We start from the raw sequence: 23,527 nt of genomic DNA on the forward strand, positions 1-23,527 counted from the left end.
ATTTTTTCGTTGTATAAACTCCCCATCTCGCTCGGCTAGTATTCGTGTCATCGTGCCTGGGCAGCGTGCAGCGTGGCAGCGGTATAGCAGCGAGGCAGCCGTGCAGCGTGCAGCTAGGCAGCGAGGCAGCGTGCCGCGTCGCAGGCTGGCAGCGAGGCAGCGAGCCAGCGACTCAGCGAGCGGCGAGCGCCAGGCTAGGCGGGCCAGCTAGCGCCAAGCGGGCTGGCGTGCCTGGGCGGGCCACATGCCGGCCCAGCTATGCCGCGTGTCGTGCCTGGGCTGTGAAAATGTGACGCCCGGATAATTAAGCTATAGTAATCCCCTGCTAATGATGCCAGGTCATCACTCCTACTGTTGCTGATCCTCACTTGATCCAAATCATGATTCAAATTCAAATTTAAGTCCAAAATTCAAAGTTCACAAACATGCAAACTAAAATGTTGATCATGTGACAAATATTCACTTCTTAATTTTGGTGGTGAACCAAAATTTTGTAAAGTGACTTAGTGCCCTAAAATAAAAGAAAACATGGGCAATAAATTGAAAAAGGAAAAGGCAAAGAAACAAAAGAGAAAAGCCTCCCTTGCCCCCCTGGGCCTCGGCCCACCAGGGACAGGCCCAGCTCTCCTCCCTGGGTCGCCTTCTCCCCATGTTCCCCCGACCAGGCTCGCAATAGGGGCGAACCCCGCCAGACCGCCTCGACGGCGACTCCCCGGAGAGGATAAGGTCGACCCCCCCTCGACGCCTCGGCCTCCTCCCCACCTACCTCCACTCCACTCTCCCGCCTCCCAGATCCATCCCGCTCTCCCTCCTCTCTATCTCGCTCGCCCACGTCATCCGAGCGCCACCATCGCCATGTCCGTACCGTAGCCACGGCAACCGCTTCCGACGAGCCTCCTCGACGAGTTCACGGGCTCCGCCTCAACCCCCTCTCCCTCTACGCCAAGTCACGAGGACCCGGACGCCCCCACGGCGCCACCCCGAGCTCGGCTCCTTCCTCGGGCCGCCGCACGCAGTCGCCGTCTCCGGTCGCCTCGACTCTCCCTCGGGCCTCCTCTGCAATGGAGGTGAGCACCGCGTGCCCCCCTCCTCCTACCCTCTGTAGCTGGCACCGTAGGACCCCCCTTGCGCCGCCTAGCCCCCGCACCCACGCCGCGTTCTCCAGCCGCTGCTCGGCTGTCGCGGATGTCGCCGTTCGACGACCACCGCGCCTCCCTTCACCACCCCTGGGCGCGGTTTCGCCTCGCGCGGGTGCTGCGCGCTCGTGCGCGTCTGTCAGCACCTCCACGCCTGCGGGTCGTACCCCGGCCGAGCGCCGGCCGCCGCACTCATCGTCGTCGCCGCTGCTAGAGCCCACCCTAGCCCGCGCCGATGCCACCACTAGGAGCGCCACGCCGCGCTGAACCTGCAGAGCCCAGGCGCGCTTGCTATGCCCACCAGAATCGGCCGGCCGGCGAGCACCGAGCCGCCGGATTAGCGCCGGCGGTTAATGCTGACGTGGCACGGTTAATTAGCCATGGTCGGGCTAATTAACCCCCTAATCCTCTCTGACATGTTGGGCCCATAGTTTATTTAGGTGTTTTAAATAAATAAAACCTGTTAGTAAGCTGTCTCACTGACAGTGGGGACCCACTGGTCGGTTTGACCAGTCAACAGTCAAACTTTGACTGCTGACTGTGCTGCTGACTCCACCCCCTGTCCCCACCTGTCATACACCTACACACACTGCTGGGTACACTTCTGTGTACCCATAGCAGTTTCTGTATTTAGTACTTTCGAAATTAAACTAAATCTGTTCATTTCAGAATATTGTTAAATCTTTGAAAAATCATATAAAATTAACCGTAGGTCGGATGAAAAAGTATTATACATGAAAGTTGCTCAGAACGACGAGACGAATCCGAATGAGATCCGTTCGTCCGCCACATGTCCCTATCATAGAAAACATGCAACCTTTCCCCTCCGTTTCGTCTGTCCGAAAATGCCAAACTTCCGGAAAGCTTTCCCGGATGTTTCTCCCTTCGCCGATAGCGTGTAGTGCCGCGTTAGAACACGCCTAGTGCTGCTTTTTGTCTTGTCATGCATCTGTGTGCCTAGATATATAAAGCTTGTATTATTTTATTTGTATCTAGATTTGTGTTGTGATATCTTCCCGTGAGTCCCTGATCTTGGTCGTACACATTTGTGTGCATGATTAGTGTACGGTCGAATCGGGGGCGTGGCAAGTTGGTATCAGAGCCGACTGCCTATAGGAACCCCCTTCCCAACTCCCTGGCCGAAGTTGAGTCTAGTCTTTGAAAGAACTGTTTTACTAACATGGTTGTGTGGCTTATGGGCCCACGTCGCCAAATTGGATGGTATTAGGATCTTTTACTCCTCGTCTATACTCTGGAACTCTGATCTCTCGTCTACTTGGGTTAAATGATTTTTCTAACTATAACATTACGATCTCGTGATCACATCCATCCGGAGATTTGTATTACCCCTTTGTTGAATGGGGAGCCAAGTTCTGCTTCACAATATTCACTGACCGTAGGACCCTCTTATCGAGGGCACCCTGCGTCATCACTTGCAAATCCCTCGCTCTAGAGGTTTTCTCCGACATTGATGTAGCCTTTGCTCTGTCCTGTTGTGTTATCCGTCCATCGCGTGCATGTGTGCCACCTAGTATGCCTATGATGCTTCTCTTGTCCGAACTCATACGAACAGAGTGTAACTGGCTCTATGTATGTATCGGTATGTCTTGCTCCACCCCTTTTACTAAAACTACCCCCTTGTTGCATTTAAGCAGGATGGTTAGACCCGCTGGTCGTGCCTGTGGTGGCAACAATCCAACATATCCTGAGTACATGGCTGGAATGATACTGCAGTTTGATGCTGACTCGCCAGTTCATGGTAAAAGTCATGGCTCAGCTTCCGCGTCCCAATATGAATCAGAAATCAACCCCAGTGACTCTGCAAGACTTTGTGCGTCTCAACCCTGTCATCTACCGCAACTCAACTCAGCCCCTTGATGCTGATGATTGGCTACGTGACATCACTTTCGAGTTGGAGTCTGCTGATGTAGCCCCTGCCAACTATGTCACCTTTGCTGCTTATTACCGAAAGGTCCCGCTGCTCAATGATGGTACAACCACAGGCGTCCCTTACCTGTTGGAACCGCCATCACTTGGCCGGAATTCCAAGCTGCATTCCGCGGGCCAATGTCGAACCATCTTGGTTAGTCACAATGTCCCCATTGAAATTAAAGGACTTAAATTCCATGTTTCCCGTATTGTTTTGAGTCTTCCAATGTTGACCTCATTCTGCAAATGGAATGGTTGAAAACACAAACCGCTGCTATCATTTGCGCCACTAAAACCGTCCATCTACTACATCCATCAAATGAGATAGTGAGCTACCATGCTCATCTTGTTTGAAATGCCGAAGCTTCCTTGAATGCATTAAAACAATTCTTCTCTTGTGAGAATTGAAAACGCTCCAGTTGTTTCTGAATTCCAAAATATCTTTCCAAAAGAACTACCCAGTCCATGACCCTGAACTTGCTGAAGTTCAATTTACACTAAAGTTGTGCCAGCATTTCCTTTTTGGTACTCGTTGCTAGATCTTCACCGGTCATCATAGTCTGAAGTATCTGTTACTCAGCTAGATCTGGATCTCCGTCAGCAACGGCGTATGGAAATAATTACAGACTATGACTACGGTATTTCTTATACCCCTGGCAAGGCTAGTCTAATGGCCGATGCCCTGAGTCGCAAGTCTTATGGCAACAACCATATGGCTTATAAAGTTCAACCCCTGCAAGATGATCTCGGTTCAGAGAGCATCCGATCTGCGTTCTTGATCAAGCTGAATGTCGCGCCCGTCTGAGGGCTATCAAATTTCTAATATTTCAGTGGTCAAATTATTCTGAAGATGAAGCCACTTGGGAACTCGAGGATCGTCTTCGTGATGAATACCCCGCTTTGTTTCCGTCTACCTCCTAAATCTCGGGACAAGATTTCTTGTAGTGGAGGAGAATTGTGATGCCCGGATAATTAAGCTACAGTAATCCCCTGCTAATGATGCCAGGTCATCACTCCTACTGTTGCTGATCCTCACTTGATCCAAATCATGATTCAAATTCAAATTTAAGTCCAAAATTCAATGTTCACAAACATGGAAACTAAAATGTTGATCATGTGACAAATATTCACTTCTTAATTTTGGTGGTGAACCAACTTTTTGTAAAGTGGCTTAGTGCCCTAAAATAAAAGAAAACATGGGCAATAAATTGAAAAAGGAAAAGGCAAAGAAAAAAAAAGGGAAAAGCCTCCCTTGCCCCCTGGCCCTCGGCCCACCAGGGACAGGCCTAGCTCTCCTCCCCGGGTCGTCTTCTCCCCCTGTTCCCCCAACCGGGGTCGCAACAGGGGCAAACCCCACCAGACCGCCTCGACGACGACTCCCCGGAGAGGATAAGGTCGACCCCCCTCGACGCGTCGGCCTCCTCCCCACCTACCTCCACTCCCCTATCTCGCCTCCCAGATCCATCCCGCTCTCCCTCCTCTCTATCTCGCTCGCCCACCTCATCCAAGCGCCACCACCGCCATGTCCGTGCCGTAACCGCGGCGACCGCTTCCGACGAGCCTCCTCGACGAGTTCACGGGCTCCGCCGCGCCCCCTCTCCCTCTACACCAAGTCACGAGGACCCGGACGCCCCCACGGCGCACCCCGAGCTCGGCTCCTTCCTCGGGCCGCCGCACGCAGTCGCCGTCTCCGCTCGCCTCGACTCTCCCTTGGGCCTCCTCTGCAACGGAGGTGAGCACCGCGTGCCCCCTCCTCCTACCCTCCGTAGCTGGCACCGTAAGACTCCCCTGCGCTGCCCAGCCCCCGCACCCGCGCCGCGTTCTCCAGCCGCCGCTCGGCTGTGGCGGATGTCACCGTTAGACCACCACCGCGCCTCCCTTCACTACCCCTGGGCGCGGTCTCGCCTCGCACGGGTGCTGCGCTCTCGTGCGTGTCTGTCTACACCTCCATGCCTGCGGGTCATACCCCGGCCGAGGGTCGGCCGCCGCACTCATCACCATCGCCGCTGCTAGAGCCCACCCTAGCCCGCGCCGATGCCACAACTAGGAGCGCCTCGCCGCAGTGAACCTGCAGAGCCCAGGCGCGCTTGCTATGCCCGCCGGAATCGGCCGGCCGGCGTGCACCGAGCCACCGGATTAGCGCTGGCAGTTAACGCTGACGTGGCACGGTTAATTAGCCATGGTCGGGCTAATTAACACCCTAACCCTCTCTGACATGTCGGGCCCATAGTTTATTTAGGTGTTTTAAATAAATAAAACCTGTTAGTAAGCTGTCTCACTAACAGCTTACTAACAGGTTTTATTTATTTAAAACACCTCCGTGGGTGATTCCTCGGGTTTTCCCCTTGATGTTTGGACACACGGTTACCTTGACTTTACTTGAGACCATTGTTGAAGTCGGGTCGGCCTTGAGGGGTACCTGCGAGTTGATGTGAAAGTCGGGCGGGCCCGTGGAGCACCCGCGAGTTTTCTACGTGGCACGGCCGGGCAGTCTGGGCCCTTGCCGTAAGTCCATGAGACGGGGCGACGGGGTCACACTATCGTGAGTCTCTACTCGTCTCCGCGAGCCCCCAATGCACTAACATGTTTGGGTATTTTTTCTGAGTTGTCCTTTGGCCTTTACGCACTAACCACCACGCGAAAATAGTTATGGGCCTCGATGTCGCAGTATCAACCACCACGTCCAGTTCAGCATTGTGGCCGGGTCGGATCGTGCCATCCACTTCACAGGTGGTGCTGGTATCCCCTTGCGCACAACAACCCGGAGTGCAACGGGCGATGGGCCCAGACCCCGGAGTGCTTAGGATGTAGACCGGCGGGGACCTCTCTGCTGAGCATAGGCAGGGCTGCGAGGTTTTGATCTTCCGAGGCCTGGCATTGACCCCAGAAAGGTGTCTCCGGGCAGAGTGATCGAGCGTGTTGGGTAACGTGGTGCACCCCTACAGGGAAGATATATATTCGAATACCGTGTCCACGGTAATGGACGTTCAGACTTGTACCCGGATCTTATATAACTAGAAATGGATACTTGAGATATGTGATGGATATGTGGCTGCGAGATTGCTTTCTCGTAGGGAGTCGAGGAAGGATCTCTGGGCGTTGATACTACAACATATTTGTTAAATATAAACTGCTATTCTTTACTCTTCTACATGCTGCAAGATGCTTTGAGCTGCTTGAAGATGCTAGTCTTCGATAGGCTAGGCCTTCCCCTCTATTCTCGCTTTCTGCAGTTCAGTCCACAGATACAGCCCTTCCATTTGATACCAATGCATACTTAGTATAGATCTGATGCTTGCGAGTACTTTGGATGAGTACTCACGGTTGCTTTGCTACCCCTTTCCCCCTTCTTTCTTCTTTCCGGTTGATGCAACCAGATGGTGGTTCCCTGGAGCCAGATGCCACCGCCGACGGATACTACTATGTGGAGACCGCCGAAGACCAGGAGTAGTTAGGAGGTCCCAGGCAGGAGGCCTTGCCTCTTTGATCATTGATTTTTGTGCTAGCCTTCTTAAGGCATCCTTGTCTAACTTATGTCTGTACCCAGATATTGTTGCTTCCACTGACTCTTGTGTATCGAGCTTGTATTCGAGCCCTCGAGGCCCCTGGCTTGTAATATAAAGCTTGTATTATTTTATTTGTGTCTAGAGTTGTGTTCTGATATCTTCCCGTGAGTCCTTGATCTTGGTCGTACACATTTGCGTGCATGATTAGTGTACGGTCGAATCGGGGGCGTCACAGAACCCCCACCCGTGGGCCGGCACGGCACGGCCCTGCTAGTATTCGTGCCGTTGCGGGCCGGGCCGTGCCAGGCACGTTTAGCGCGGGCCGGGCCGTGCCGAGCCGGCCCATATGGCCAGCTATAACCACGACCACCACTCACGTGGGCCAGCGCCTCCCCAAAGCCCCTGCGACCGGCCCAGCCGCACCCTTCAGCCGCCAGTACACCACCGAGCCGGCCCATTTTCTCCTCTGGGCCCAATGTGAGTAGCACATCAGTTTCAGCCCAGTGCCCTTTTTTCCCTTTAGTGAATTTGCTAATAACCAGTGAATTACAGATTTGCAGAACCCCCCCCCCCATGATCATGCATTTAATAACTCACAAATGGTGCATCAGTTCAAAATGGTTTAAACATGTAAAATGCTTAGAATTTCGTGTACTTTCATAATTTCCAACTTTCATCCATGTTAAAAACATTTAAACTTGTTGTTTATTTAAATTGGAGCTACGATTATTTAGTTATGGAATAAACCATTTCAGCTTGGCATTTCCACAAATTTAAATTGGTGCTACGGTTATTTATTTATGGAATAAACCATTTCAACATGGCATTTCTGCAAATTTAAATAAAAAATTGTAGGTACGGTTATTTAGGTATGGAATAAACCATTTCAGCATGGCATTTTTGTAAATTTAAATAAACAACAAGTTTAAATGTTTTTAACCTGGATGAAACTTGGATATTATGGAAGTACACGAAATTCTAAGCGTTTTACATGTTTAAACCATTTTGAATCGATGAACCATTTGTGAGTTATTAAATGCGTGATCATGGGGGCTTTTTTGCAAATCTGTAATTCACTCGTTATTAGCAAATTCACTAAAGGGAAAAAGGGCACTAGGTTGAAACTGGCGCCCTGCTCACATTGGGCCCAGAGGAGAAAATGGGCTGGCTCGATGGTGTACTGGCGGCCGAAGGGTGCAGCTGGGCCTTGGGGAGGCGCTGGCCCACGTGCGTGGTGGTCGTGGTCAACGCGACACGCTCCAAGCAAAACTCATCATATGTGACGAATAAAAATATAGCTCCAAGTAAAATACTGATGGTCGTTAGAAGAAAGAGGGGATGCCACTCGGGCATCCCCAAGCTTAGTTGCTTGCTTCTCTTTCAGATAGTAGCTTGGGATATATGGGCATCCCCAAGATTAGGCTCTTCTTACTCCTTATTCCTTCATCCATCGTGATCTCACCCAAAACTGGAAAACTTCAATCACACAAACTCAACAAAACCTTCAAGAGATCTATTAGTATAACAAAGCAAATCACTACTATAAGTACTGTTGCAAACCCATTCATATTTTTTGCATTATATTTACTCTATTCAAACTTTGTTATAACTTATACCCTCAAATACAAATCATAGATTCATTGAAATAAGCACACAACGCAAAGAAAACAGAATCTGTCAAAAACAGAACAGTCTGTAGCAATCTGAATACTTTGAATACTTCTCTAACTCCAAAAATTCTGAAAAATTAGGGCAACGTGGCCAATTTTTATATCAATCTTGTGTAAAAAAATTAGAATTTTATCATGCTTATGTGAATTTTCAAAATTGTTTTACTGGACACAAAAGTTTCTATTTTTCAACAAAACCAAATCAACTATCACCCAACATGATCCCAAAGGCTTTGCTTGGCACAAACACTAATTAAAACATAAAAAACACAATCATAACAGTAGCACAATTGTGCAAACACTCAAGAACAGAAATAAGAAGACAAAAATAAATTCTATTATTTGGGTTGCCTCCCAACAAGCGTTATCGTTTTACGCCCTAGCTAGGCATAAGATTTCAACGATGCTAACACGAAAGATAAGAATTGAAACACAAAGAGAGAACCAAGAAACATATGACAAACACATTTAAGTCTAACATACTTCCTATGCTAGGAACTTTATAAGCAAACAAATTATCAAGACAAGAAACATCTAACATATGCAAAGAAGAGGAGCAAAACATTGACGATCTCAACATAACGAGAGGTAATTTAGTAATATGAAAATTTCTACAACCGTATTTTCCTCTCTCATAATAATTACATGTAGGATCATAATCAAATTCAACAATATAACTATCATATAAAATTTTCTCTTCATGATCCACATGAATAAAAGTTTTATAATCTTCCAAGATAGTGGGATTAACATCAACTAAAGTCATGACCTCTCCAAACCCACTTTCATCAAAAAATTCGTAAGATTGAACACTCTCCAAATATGTGGGATTATTTTTACCTAAAGTTGACGCTCTTCCAAACCCACTTTCAATATTATTGCAAACATTATTATCAATACATATTCATCATGAGGCTTAAATAAATTTTCAAGATCATAAGAAGAATCACCCGAATCATGATCATTGCAATAAATAGTGGACATAGCGAAATTGGCATCCCCAAGCTTACGGTTTTGCATATTATTAGCACAATTGACATTAATAATGTTTATAGTAAAATCATTGCAATCATGCTTTTCATTTAAGGAGCTATCATGAATAACTTCATAAATTTCTTCATTACAATTTTCAGATTCACGAATCTCAAGCAAAATTCCATAAAGATAAGCTAGCGCACTCAACTCACTAGCAATTGGTTCATCGTGATTGGATCATTTAAAAAGATTAGCAAGTGGATGGGGATACAAAACAAATAATTTTAGCAAGCGAAGATGCAAGCATATAGAAGGCACATGGCAACACAAGTAGAGATAACAAACAAGAGATTTGACGAGAAAAGGGGGAACGGAAAAAGGGCGAATAAAAAGGCAAATCTTTTTGTGAAGTGGGGGAGAACAAAACGAGAGGCAAATGGCAAATAATGTAAATTGCAAGGAGATGAGATTTGTGATTAGGAACCTGGTATATGTTAATGATGTCTCCCCAGTAACGGCGCCAGCAATTCCTTTTGATGCGGCTTGAACTACGTCGGTATTTCCCCAAAGAGGAAGGGGTGATGCAGCACAACGACAGTTGGCATTTCCCTCAATGATGAGACCAAGGTTATCGAACCAGTAGGAGAATCATTTAACACTACGTAAACGGTACCTGCACACAAAGAACAAATACTTGCAACCCACGTGTTAAAGGGGTTGCCAATCCCTTTTGGGCAACGGTGCCAGAAATTGTCGAGTTGACGGGATAACAATATGATAGATTGGATAAATAGATCTCGAATAAACGCAAAACAAAATAAAGTGCATCAAGGTATTTTTTGGTTTTGGGAAATATAGATATGAAAATAAAAGCGAGTAAAAATAGATCTCGAAGGCAACTATGTTAAAGAAGAGACCCGGGGGCCGTAGATTTCACTAGTGGCTTCTCTCAAGAAAAATAGCATACGGTGGGTAAACAAATTACTGTTGGGCACTTGATAGAACTTCAAATAATTATGACGATATCCAGGAAATTATCATTATATAGGCATCACGTACAAGATTAGTAGACCGACTCCTGCCTACATCTACTACTATTACTCCACACATCGACCGCTATCCAACATGCATCTAGTGTATTACGTTCATGGAGAAACAGAGTAATGCAATAAGAACGATGACATGGTGTAGACAAGATTATTCATGTAGGAATTAGACCCCATCTTGTTACCCTTAATGGCAATGATACATACGTGTCATTTCCCCTTCTGTTACTGCGATCAAGCACCATAAGATTGAACCCATTGTCGGTGTCAAAACCGGCGGATCTCGGGTAGGGGGTCCCAAGCTGTGCGTCTAAGGTCGATGGTAACAGGAGACGGGGGACACGATGTTTACCCAGGTTCGGGCCCTCTTGATGGAGGTAATACCCTACTTCTTGCTTGATTGATCTTGATGAATATGAGGATTACAAGAGTTGATCTACCAAGAGATCGTAATGGCTAAACCCTAGATGTCTAGCATGTATGATTGTGATTGTCTCTACGGACTAAACCCTCCGGTTTATATAGACATCGGAGGGGCCTAGGGTTGTACAGAGTCAGTTTACAGAGGAAGGAATCTTCATATCCGAACGCCAAGCTTGCCTTCCACGCAAAGGAGAGTCCCATCCGGACACGGGAGGAAGTCTTCTGTCTTGTATCTTCATGGCCCATTAGTCCAGCCCACGTCACATAGCCCGGACGCCCGAGGACCCCTTAATCCAGGACTCCCTCAGTAGCCCCTGAACCAGGCTTCAATGACGATGTGTCCGGCGCGCAGGTTGTCTTCAGCATTGCAAGGCAGGTTCCTCCTCCGAATATTTCAAAGCAGTCTTCGAACACAGAGAACGTGTCCGGCTCTGCGAAACAAGCTCCGCTAAGAGTATAATATTTAACAAGTCCCATCTACTGACATCTTTGGTAGTGAGATGCCACGTCTCTGCCCGGTCATTATTTCGAACCTTTTTTAGCCTCCCGCTCCACGTTTTGAGATGCGGTTTGCATTGACGCGTCTTGTCAAAGCAGAGATCGTGTCCCCTTATAGCGGGATTCTAATCAATGCGGGCGTGGGTAACCCAACCGCGCCGCCTGCACGGCCCTTGGGGAATAGGCGAGTTTTAAGGCGAATGGGGAGGCGCTTGATATTCGCTGCCTTTAAATAGAGATAAGGATTCACCCTTTCACCCATGCCTTCTTTCTCTCTGCCAACCCATTCTTGAGCTCCAGCGCCCAAGCTTCCATCCTTTCCGCCTCAAAAAAGCACTCTGACCATGTCCGGATCTGGAGCGCAGGGTAAGTGGATGGTCTCCTCTGTCACGGAGAAAGACATCATGAAGCTCCGGGAGGCGGGGTACTTGGCCCAGGAAATCACCCATCAGCTTCCGGCCAAGGGGCAGATCATCCCCACCATGAAGCCCCATGAGAGGGTGGTATTCATTCCCCACTTCGTCTGCGGGTTAGGGTTTACTCTCCACCCCTTCGTCCGCGGACTCATGTTCTATTATGGGCTAGATTTCATGATCTGGCCGCAAACTCCTTCCTCAACATCTCGGCATTCATTGTCATGTGCGAGGCCTTTCTCCGCATCCCCCCACACTTCGGCCTATGGCTCAAGACTTTCAATGTGAAGCCGAAGTTAATTAATGGGGAGCAAGCGGAGTGCGGCAGTGCTATAGTGAGTATGCTTGCCAATACTATCTGGCCAAAAGGCACCTTCGCGGAAACCTCCAACTCATGGCAACAGGAGTGGTTCTATATCACCGAACCCCGTGGCACCAAATGGGCAGCCGCACCTGTGTTCCGATCTGGCCCTCCGTTGCGGCTTGCATCGTGGATAAATAAAGGGCTAGATTGGGGGTCAGCTGACGAAGTACAAACGCTGCAAAGTCATATCCGGAGTGTCCTTGAAAGGGACGTTGGCCTTATAAACGTGATCCAAGTGATGCTAGTCCGCCAGATCCTCCCGTGCCAGCGACGGCCTCTCCGTATGTGGGAGTTTAATCCGGAAGGACCGCGGACACTTCAGCAGTTCTTCAACACAATGCACGAAGGGATGTGGAAACTATTCTTCAAGACTCGAAAGCAGTGGCCGAACACATCAGAGGACATTGGTCTCGACTGCAACCATCCGGATACCCCGGTAAGCACCCAATTTCTGACCGCAACTCGGTTGATTATCCCATAGCGATCTACTGAGAGCCCTATCTTTGACCAGAGCTGGATAAAGAAGGCGGAACGAATTAGGTGTTCAACTCCACTTCCTGATGACTCGGCCGATCTTGTGTTGACGAGGATGTTGGTCCCGGCGCCGTATCAAGTGCCAGCGCCAGAGGACAAGAAGAAGAGCGAAGTGGCTGAAAGCAGCCTCCTCTCTATAGGTATGCCGGACACTATGTCCGGGGAGGCTGAAGCTCCCTCTTTGATAGACGAAGGGGAGGGAGAAGGTGATATCCCTTCCCCATATGGGAGGAAAAGGATTGCATCCGAAGACTTGGAGGTGGAAGCACCCAAGAGAGGGAAGGTAGTCCTACCATATGGTTCGGGTTCCGAAGCCGATGTCATCGCAAGGCACCTTTCAAGGGACAAGCCCCTTGCCGAATTGTAAGTGAACAAGGATGCTTTAGACATATCATATTCCTTTTCGGTTGCAAGGGTGTCATTTAAACTATATGCTTGCACTTCGGCCTACAGTCCACCCCGACAGCCCTCCTCATCAGGAGACTTAACTCCGGGGATGATGGAAAGCGAGACGCCTTCTCATGCTTCCTCGCCTCTTAGGGCGGACGACTTCGAGGTGTCATCTCGGAGAATCTCCCCTGACCACCAAGCTGCGTGGGGGACAATGAAAAAAACGCCTGAGGGTGGTACTTCGATCGTCAAGGGTCCAGGGGGCGCAGCCCCTACGGGGGCCAACAATGAAGGCCCCGAACTATCCGGCTTATAGCCGAAGACGACTCTAGGGTCAAGCCGATGTACCCCTTTGAAGGGAATGCATACTCCCGCAGCAGCCTCCAGGAATCCGGAGGTGCCGGATACTCTGATGAGCACACTACAAAGTGTGTCCATCTCATAGGAACATCATACCTTAATGGGTACGGTAGTTGAAAGGGTTCCGTCCACGAAAAGTGGATTGAATGAAGCTTTCATGGGCCTGTTGAGAGGCTTTGAGGTATGTAATGTGATAGCTTAACTATTTTTACATGCACAATGCGCCCGTGTACAGATAGTAGCCCCTGAGGCTCTGGTTGGCTTCCACAGGGAGGCGATCCGAGGATCAAAAAGATATGCTCAGGAAGTAACCTAATTAATTTGAACACAGGCTGTTACGTCCATGGCGACCGCCCAAGCTACGGAAGTTGCAGATCTGAATCAGAAATGTGAGTTAGCAGATGAGGACATCACTCTTATTAACAGGCGGCTCAACGAGGCACAAGGTATGTGGTCGGGCAGCTTGTTTATGCACGTATACTAGTATGAGCACGGGGCTGAAAATCATATACTGTCATGTGCATAACTGTAGATGGTATTGCCGCGGTTGATACCCTTCAGGCTGAACTTGCCCGGGCCAAGGAGCAGGGTAGAGTGAGCGACACCGCTGCCACGAAGGCGGCTGCGGATTTAAAGGCCGAACAGGCCGCTCAGCGCAAGTGCCAGGAGAGAATGTCTACCATGGAGCGGGAGCTGAAGGATGTCACTAGGAGGTGCAAATCTCTCGAGGAAGATAACAAAACCAAAGCAGCCAAACTCGACAAGGCCTTACTAGAGGCGAAAGAAGCGCAATCCGAATCCAGAGCGGCTCGGGAGGAGGTACAACAGGCTGGGGAGATAGCGGCTGGTAAGCCCTTTCTTTTATAGACTAAGTTCGGCGATCCGAAGTATGCTCCGCTTAACCAAATGTGGAGTTCTCTAGACGCGCTTTTGGATCTGCCGAAGAGTGTTTCTGACGCGGCGCAGTTTTTCCAAACACAGGAAGGACGTGCTGCGGAGAGGCTTTTCTGGTCGCAATTCAATGTGGCAAGGTGTCCGGCGCTGCTGAACGAGCAGATGGCCCAGTGGGCCAAGTTACACAAGATGTCCAGAGCCGCTATGAAGGACGTCGTGGTTCGGCTATGGCCGGCCGAACCCGTTCCGAGCAGCTATTTTGGTTTGGTGCAGCGGCTTGTCGATGCAGTGCCGCGTATTGATGCCGTCAAGCGGTCGGTGTGCGTAGAAGGTGCCCGGATGGCCTTCGCCCGCGTCAAGACGTATTGGGCAAAGATGAAGGCCACCGATGTTGCAACCAAGGGTCCGCCTGGAGGCAAGGATCGCACGGTGGAGCATTATTTCGAGGACGTCCTAGAGGGTGCCCGCTTGATAGAGGGTCAGTGCTTGAAGGATATTATGTTTGAATAAATGTACCAGAATTGTGAAAACAATATTATGATACATTAAGGCTGTGTTATATACCTTTGCCATTTATTTCCTCATGTGCGATCGTTTCTTATAACCTAAAAGTTTGCCAGTCATCGGCTTCAGCCCCCTCGCATATAATACGGGGGTGTTCGGAATAGCACCTGATCACTCTTGACCCAACGTCTTGGTCCGGAACGGAGGTGTCAGTACGACGAACTAGGAAATCGGACTATAGGGCTTTAACACCTTCACTTACCCATAGGAGTTTTACGGTGGGTTTATGATGTAGCCCCTGGTATGTACGCAGTTATCCGAATATGGTTGAGTTACATAGGTGACCAGAAAGACAGTCCTTAATGTAATACGGAAGAAATCGCAAAAGATTCTGATAAGTCGCCGATTGGTTACCAGCTCTCACCGCATCATGACAGTCAGTTTTCGGCTTTCTCTACTGAGGTGTTTGACCAGGTGAACCGGAAACACAATCGCAGCAGGTCTCCCTTTACTACCCTAGTTGATAAGACGAAACGTAGGGTAGCAAGCACAGGAGCCGGGCAACCCAACTATTGACCAAAGACATGATTCGGAACTGATGCATATAATGCTAAACTCGTGACGCCGAAGTATGCTATAGAGCTGTTCGGACTTTTTTTGGCAACCCATATATTGCCGTATCAAGCCCGTGGCGATGTGTGTCGAGGTGTCTGCGTGAAACAACCGAAGAAGCAAGGTACGTTTGTATGCGGAAAAGCAAATACTGAAGACGGATTATGTTCACTGAAATCTGATTGATACGTCGAACGTAATCTTACAGTTTATGACACCACCAGCTAGGCCATCTTACGTGCCAGGGGTCGAGGGCTAAGGAAAAAAGGCTCTGTACAGGTTTCAAATAGAGTTTTTGGTCTACAAAAAATCTTTTGGACCTCCTGTCGCACGTCTGCGCTGCCTGTGAAAAGGCTTCCTTAAATGGAGCAATCCCCGATTACTTGTAGGAAAGCCGGGCTCATGAAGAGTCCTTACAGGTCCATAGGACGGATGGGTATTGGTTCACCCGTGGCAAAAAGATAAGAAAGTAGTTAGGAAAAAGAGAAAAGGTTAAAGTTCGGACGAACCGCTTTGTAGGCCTGTCCGTATTGTGCCTCCGCCGATGACCAAGGTATTTTGAGTGCATAATTATGTATGCACGGTGCAAAATCTGTGGGTGCAAGAGGTGAACGACAGAGGCGGAGCTGCTAATCCAACTCTAAAATTGACCGATCCTGTGCAGTAGAGGTCGGCGGTTTAATGACCGATGAGATATGCGGCTTGAGGAGGCCGCTTTGTACTTCGGCTGTGATTGCCACAGTATGCCCTTCAGTGCGGAGGGAGCGTTCCGTGTTTCCGTTGACTGTTATGGCGCCGCGTGGACCGGGCATCTTAAGCTTTAGATGGGCGTAATTTCGGACTGCATTGAAACGAGCAAAAGCAGTCCGCCCGAGCAGTACGTGGTAGCCAATTCGGAATGGGACAATATCGAAGATCAAGTCTTCGCGTCGGAAATTTTCCAGTGAACTGAAGGCGACTTCAAGTGAGATTGAGCCTGTGCCGTGAGCTTCTACGCCGGGTATTACTCCCGTGAAGGTAGTTGTGGTAGTCTTGATCCTTGAAGGGTCAATGCCCATTTTGCGGACAGTGTCTTGATAGAGTAAATTAAGGCTACTGCCGCCGTCCATGAGTACTCACGTGAGATGGAATCCGCCGATAATTGGATCGAGGACCAGAGTTGTCGAACCTCCGTGAGGGATACTGGTTGAGTGGTCCTTGTGATCAAAAGTGATCGAGCAGGCCGCCCATGGGTTAAATTTTGGGTCGTCCGGCTTTATGGCATGGTCGTCTCGTAGTTCGTGCTTGCGCTCCCTTTCAGAGGTATCCATCATGTATATCATGTTTACTGTTTTTATTTCAGGGGAAATTGCTTCCGTCCCCCGGTGCTAAGTAGGCGAGCCTCCTCTTCTTCACTGTCACTGGGCGGCCCCTTCCCTTTGTGTTCTGCATTGAGCTTGTCGGCTTGTTTGAAAACCCAACAATTTCTGTTGGTATGGTTGGATGGTTTGTCAGGGCCGCCATGGATCTGACAGGGCCGATCCAGTATCTTGTCTAGACCGGATGGACCATCTCTGTTTGACTTAAATGGCTTCTTCCGTTGACCGACTTTCAGGCCACTAAATCCGGCGTTGACCATTGTGTTTGGGGTTCCTGCATTGTTGTTGCGACGCTTGTCTTTATTGTGACGTGGCTTGCCGTTGCCGTCTCTTACTTTGGAGGTGCCAGGATCGCTAGCATTACTGCTTCTATGAGCGAGCCAGCTATCTTCTCCCACGCAAAAGCGGGTCATTAGTGCGGTAAGAGCTCCCCTGGATTTTGGCTTTTCTTGGACGAGGTGGCGGGCAAGCCACTCATCACGGACACTATGTTTAAAGGCCGCGAGTGCTTCGGCATCCGGACAGTCAACAATTTGGTTCTTTTGAATTAGAAACCTAGTCCAGAGTTTCCTGGCTGACTCTCTGGGCTGTTGCACTATATGACTTAAGTCATCAGCGTCCGGAGGTCAGACGTATGTACCTTGGAAGTTGTCGCGGAAGGCGTCTTCCAAGTCCTCCCAGCTGCCAATGCAGTTTTCAGGCAGGTTGTTTAACCAGTGCCGAGCCGGTCCTTTGAGCTTTAGCAGGAGGTATTTGATGGCATGAAGATCATCACCGCGGGCCATATGAATATGGAGAAGAAAGTCCTCAATCCATACCGCGGGATCTGTTGTTCCATCATATGATTCGATATTTACGGGTTTGAACCCTTCTAGGAATTCGTGCTCCATTACTTCATCAGTGAAGCAGAGAGGGTGTGCGGCGCCTCTATATCGGGCCAAGTCGCGACGTAGCTCGGATGGAGTCCGTCTGCGGTTTTCGGCCCGGACGTGGTTGTTCCTGTCACGTCCGGCTAGATAGTCGTCGTCGCGCTCCGGGGTACGCCCCCGCGATCCGTAGATCGATCTGGTCTGGCCTGCTCTATTTTGCGGGTCCTGCCGCAGGTCATATGTATATCCCCAAGCTGTTGTGTCTCTACCTTTACGGCGAGGTGGTATGGGCTGGTGTTCGGCTTGAGTTGCCGTTTTGTCCCAGCCACGTGGTGGTCGGTCAGCAGTGTTACGCGCTGATGGTACGGGATCCAGTGCCTCGTCGTCGAATTGAGGTAGAAGTTTACACTTCGGGTTACTTTTGGTTGGGCACTCGAAGCCGTATTCATCGGCTGCCAGGACATTAGTCCACCTGTCGTTGAGTAGATCTTGATCAGCTTGAAGCTGCTACTGCTTCTTTTTCAGGCTCCTTGAAGTGGCTATTAGCCGGCACTTAAAGCGTTCCTGCTTGAGGGGTTCCTCAGGCACGATAAAATCTTTGTCGCCGAGGCTCACCTCATCCTCGGAGAGTGGAAGATAATTGTTGTCCTTCGAGTGTTCGTCTACGGCCTGTTCATCAGGGCTAACTTGCCCATCTTCCCGATCGTCCTGTTCGGAGGTTGGCTCGACGGGTTCTCCTTCGTCTTCGGCATCGTCAGGAGTATTGTTGTCTCTCGTGCCGGTATTGCTGTCTTTTCCGGCGTGATTTAGAGCGGCGCCGCTGACATCGACGCTTTGGTTGTATCTCAGGAGGTTTATCATCGACTGGATTCTTCTCGTTATCGCCGTTACCCTCTTTGGGTGTATCCACCATGTACACGTCATACGAAGCGGTGGCCGTCCAGCATCCGGTAAACGGCGGGTTTTCGGCCTGCTCCTCTCTGGCATCGTCGTCCATACCGTCGATGTCTTTGGAGCCGTAGTCGAGCATGTCAGTTAAGTCCTCGACAGTGGCTATGAAGTGGGTGGTGGGTGGGACGTAAATTCCCTGCTCTCAGCCCCTAGTCCGGGCTGGGTGTAGTTTGGACGTTGCTCCTCTGTAATGACGAGGGATCGCATCAAGTCCAGAGCCTCGCTTAAAGGTGAGGTTTGGCCAGAGAGAAGAGAGTCCGTGGAGTATGGCGGGAAGGAGACTCATTGGCCGAGGTCACACGATGCTGACTCCGAGGGTTCGGAGCCAATGTACGGAGAAGAGTCGGGCTTCGTGACGGTTGCCAGCGACACTCACTACAAAAAAGATACACTTTCGTGATGATACGTGTTTGTCACAGTAGGTTGCGTTTTTTGTCATGCATGTACATCCATGACGATTTTATGACAGAATCAAGATAGTCATACCTGTGTTGTCGTAGAAGTGTTCCATGACATTACCAAAATTATCATCACGGAAGTGTCCACTTCGATGACGATAAATCACGCGTCACAGAAGTGCTTTCGTCAAGGGTGACCGACATGTGCCATCCACCGTAACGGAACACCGTTAAGCTATCGGGTCCGGTTTTGGATACGATAACCCGCTAACAGCCCCGGCCAATGGGGATTTTCCACGTGTAAAATCATCATTGGCTGGAGTAAACAGGTGTCGGCTCACCGTTGGGACAGATGTCATCCACTCATTGGACCGAAGGCGCCTATGATACGTCGACACATGGCACGGCCGAACACAGGCCCATTCCTGTGAAAAAGCCAGCCCGTTTGACTTGGTCAAAAGGTGGCGGGCCGGCCGACGGAAAGCCTGTTAATGACCTGTTCGCATATAGCCCATTTACAGCCCGCTAACCCAGGGCCCGTTACGACCTATCCGAATTAGGCCCAGTAGCGTCATCTGGGCCGTCCAATATGATTCCATCCCATTTTAAGTTCTGGCCCATGTATGGCCCATGACGTCTTTCGGCCCATATGAGGCCCTTTGTAATTCTTGGCCCATTAACGACCCATGGTGAAACTGGCCCGTAATGAACAGTGTATCACTTTATACCCATTAACGGCCAATTAATCCATTGGGCCATTTGTAGCCCATGTTATCTTTTGGCCTTCTCAGGGCCCAATTATTCTTGGGCTCATTTCCAGCATTCGGTTACTTACGACCCGTTACTGTTATTTTCTGCTTGTGGGCCAAATTCAGCCCGTGGTTACAGTCGGCCCGTTTGTGGCCCGTTAATACGTTGTGCCATTTTCATAGCATCATCAAATATGGCCTATTAACGATGGCTCGTTATGGTCGGCCCATGAACGGATGACTCCAACTCTAGCCCATTTACGGCCATAATGTGGTCTGTTTTTGGCCCATGTTTGGCCAATCGATCATACAGCCCGTATAAGGCCCATTGATGATACGGCCCGTAGAAGGCCCATTGTTTCTACGGACCATTGAAGGCCCATTTTTCTATGGCCCGTAGGAGGCCCAGTGTCACTACAGTAAATATGTAGCCCATGGTTATTGTGGCCTAGTTTTAAAAAATATGTTATTGCGGCCACTAGCAAACCGCGGAAAAAGAACTGCACTGACTACTAGCAAACAAATAAACAAGACAACAAGGAAATAAATAAGCAGCAAACTTACGCTAGGCTATCACGGCTATTACACATATTACATCCACTGGGCATCAAAGTTCGCCACCAATGCAAATAAACGCGCCGACAAAAGAATATACAAAACTGAGAGCACTTCAGAAGGCACTAAGCCTGGCCAGGTCGGGCCCCCTAAACAGCCGAACAAGCTAATTAGACCATAGTTGTGTCAACGATAGATGCATCACCCGTAGCTGTATGGCATGATGGTGCGCAAGGCAGTCCTCTGACATCTTCATTACATCTTTGACTTCAAGTCGGAGCTGAGCTGAAGCAAGCCTTTCCGCTTTAAGTTGAGACTAAAGAAGTCGAACTGATTGAGGCAGCGACTGCACAGAGCTTGTCTCACACCTGCTGGTGGGTAGCTTCAACTCACTGTCTTCATCAAGACAGGACCTTGGGGTCATTTTGCTGTCCTCGAGATGGTTTGGCTCACTATCTTCCCTAAAGTTCTGCCTGGCATAAGAGATACGACTCTGAAAGAGAAACAAGGAGACACGTAATAGGTTTCACAATTATATAACCAAATAAATGGATCTGTTCTGCATAAGGAACATGTTTTTACAACTACAATTTGAATCCGGTAGTTGTTGCAAACATCCAATCAGATGTAAATAGCAAAGCAAACAGAAGTGGAGGAAATGATGCCTATCCAAATCTATACTAGAACAAAGTTTGAAGGCTTGAGAAGGATGAACTTACATTACATGTTAACATGGGCTGGACAAAGCCCTTCTCCATGTTGATGGAAGGATAATTAAATAAATTCCCCAAAGAAAATTCTTTATAAGCGTTGCCATTATTCTACATTTTGCAAAGAGTAAATATAGATCAAATAATATTGGAAGAAATAGAGGATAATGAAGCTCAGGTGCAGACTAATGATACATAATCAAATAGCAATTAATTAAGTACAGCGTTACAAGGCAAAAGGGAGAGAGGTACTGACAAGAGCAATGCAGAGCCCAGTATTGTTGTGAGATCGTATGATCCTTTGAGCAAGGAGATTCATCTGAAATTAGTTTTCATACAAGAGAGAAGGTAAGGCACATGTAAAAATTTAGGAGTTCAAATTTTGAATTGATATCATAGACAGTACCTGACGCTGGGCTCCCAGCAGTTCTAATAGGGGTTTGGCCACTGGAGTAGGGGTAAAGTGTGGTACAGTTGGGCCTGTGTTTTCTGTGGCTGCTGATCTATCTGATTTAACAGGTATGACTACCTTTTCCAAATACCTAGTTTGTACTCCTTGAGGACCTGCACTCACCCTCTTCCTTTTGGACATCTATTACGAAAGAACAATATTGGACTGGAAAAACATAGTATGACAACACATGGAATAGGTACAGAAAATGGATAGGTATGGCATATACTCATATATGATGCTTAGACTAAGAAGATGGTGTAACAAAGTAGAAGTAATGCAAGAGGTCAGATGCAAAATATGTGCGACCAATACAACCTTGCCAAGTTAGAGCAAGCACCTTGATGGGTGAATAAGATAGGTCATCCTCCACCATGCCAATTTTGTTAGCCAGTGGATTGTTCCGCAATATTCCTCTCGTGCGCCCATTTTCATATTCATTTTGATAATGTTCAATATCTGACATGCATGAAAACATAAAAACAAGTGAGATTATCTATGTAATGCAGAAGTGATTCTAATCCAATACTGCCTCCCTGTAAACCCCTTTGTGCTATCTCTGAAATTCTTTTAAGAGATGCCATGCATGTTGTAATTTGGTGTGTGCATTAATATAATGTGGCCTACTACTCAAAATATGAGAGCTCCAGAAGTGATGACACTTCACAGATGACAGCTTCAACATATAGTAAAGAAGAACAAGTCGACCTGACCTGACAGATTGAAAATATACTAAGGGAGAACAACTCGACCTGACTAGTCGACCGCAAGAGAAGAGGATCATCTTAAAGAAGAGCAAAAGAGCAAGCAGATTGAAGATATTACAAATCTTTCAATACAATGTCGGTTGGCCACCCATGATGAACCAGAGCGCACAGAGAAATACTATTCTTTCCGGTCTCTCCATATGTGGCTCACATGCATTTCGAAACTAAAGTAGGAACATTTAGCTCACCAATTAAACATCTCCCAGTTTTACTAATATCATCATAATATCATATATGAATTTGTACAACTAAGCTTGTTTAGCTCGATGGGTGGAGCAGTGCTATTACGACACGAACCACGTAGGCTGATCGTGGTCATCATAAAATGGGGAAACCATAAGCCTGATGAGTAGAGTGTTGACCGTGGCAGTGGGATGGCAGATCTGAAGCTGCAAACCGCGCAAAGGGTAGTTAGCAACCGATGTTTGCTTTGAAATAACAACTAAGATTTGGTATGGACAAGAAAGTACAGTCAACAAGTGACAAAGAAATGCAATTCTGCAGTCTCTCTATATGTCGCGACATGCATTTGGAAACTCAAATGGGACCTTTAGCTAACCAATTAAATGTGTCTGTTAACTAATATCAGTATCATATCACAATCATATTTGAACAACTAAGCTTTCGAATTTTGAGTGTTGTGTTGTTTAGCTTGAAGGGTGGAATAATACTAGTATGACAGAAAGCACCTACGCAGATCATAGTAGAGTAGATAAAAGGGGAAAACCCTAAGCATCAAGAGAAAAATCAGGAAAGTGCAACTAGCTGGACCAGTGGGTGGCGCACTTGCTTTTCGAAATGAATATGGGAACATTAGGTGACCAATTAAACGTCCTTTGTTTTAGTGATATCAGCATCATATCAGATTCGTATTTCAACACGTAAGCTTTGGGTTAAGGTCTTGAGGAGCAATGCTAGCACGACATGAAGCACCTACGATGATGGTAGTGAATATAAAGGGGGAAACCATAAGCTTTACGAGTGTAATGCACGTGCCATGGCGGATCTAAAGGTGCAAACCGGACAAAGCTACTTCACAACCAATGTTTGCTTTCAACTAGCCACTACGATTTGGTACGGACAAGAAAAGTACAGTAAACAAATTACGATCTATTTTCCGGGTGAGATCAATAACTTAAGCACATATGTAAGAGTACCACCTCTCTTGCAACGCCGTGTAGGCCTCTGCTGATACGTTGAGGGTGCTACGGGTGCGATGGCTGTCGGCAGCGGGGAAGAAGACTTTAGACGGTAGACGGCCGGGTCGGGGGATAAATCCTGTTGCCGTGGACAACGCGGTCATAGGAGCGGCAACGGCAAGGTGGACGACGGCGCCGATGAAGCGAGAGGACGCGATGAAAGGATCCTGGTCCAGCACCGTCGATGAGAGACCACCATCTCTTGCAGTGCACGACGGGGTAGGGGTAGCAGCTCCGGCAAGGTGGAGGATGGGGTGGCGGACGGA

Source organism: Triticum aestivum, chromosome 4D (assembly GCF_018294505.1).
Source record: "Triticum aestivum cultivar Chinese Spring chromosome 4D, IWGSC CS RefSeq v2.1, whole genome shotgun sequence".
Classification (NCBI taxonomy): Eukaryota; Viridiplantae; Streptophyta; class Magnoliopsida; order Poales; family Poaceae; genus Triticum; species Triticum aestivum.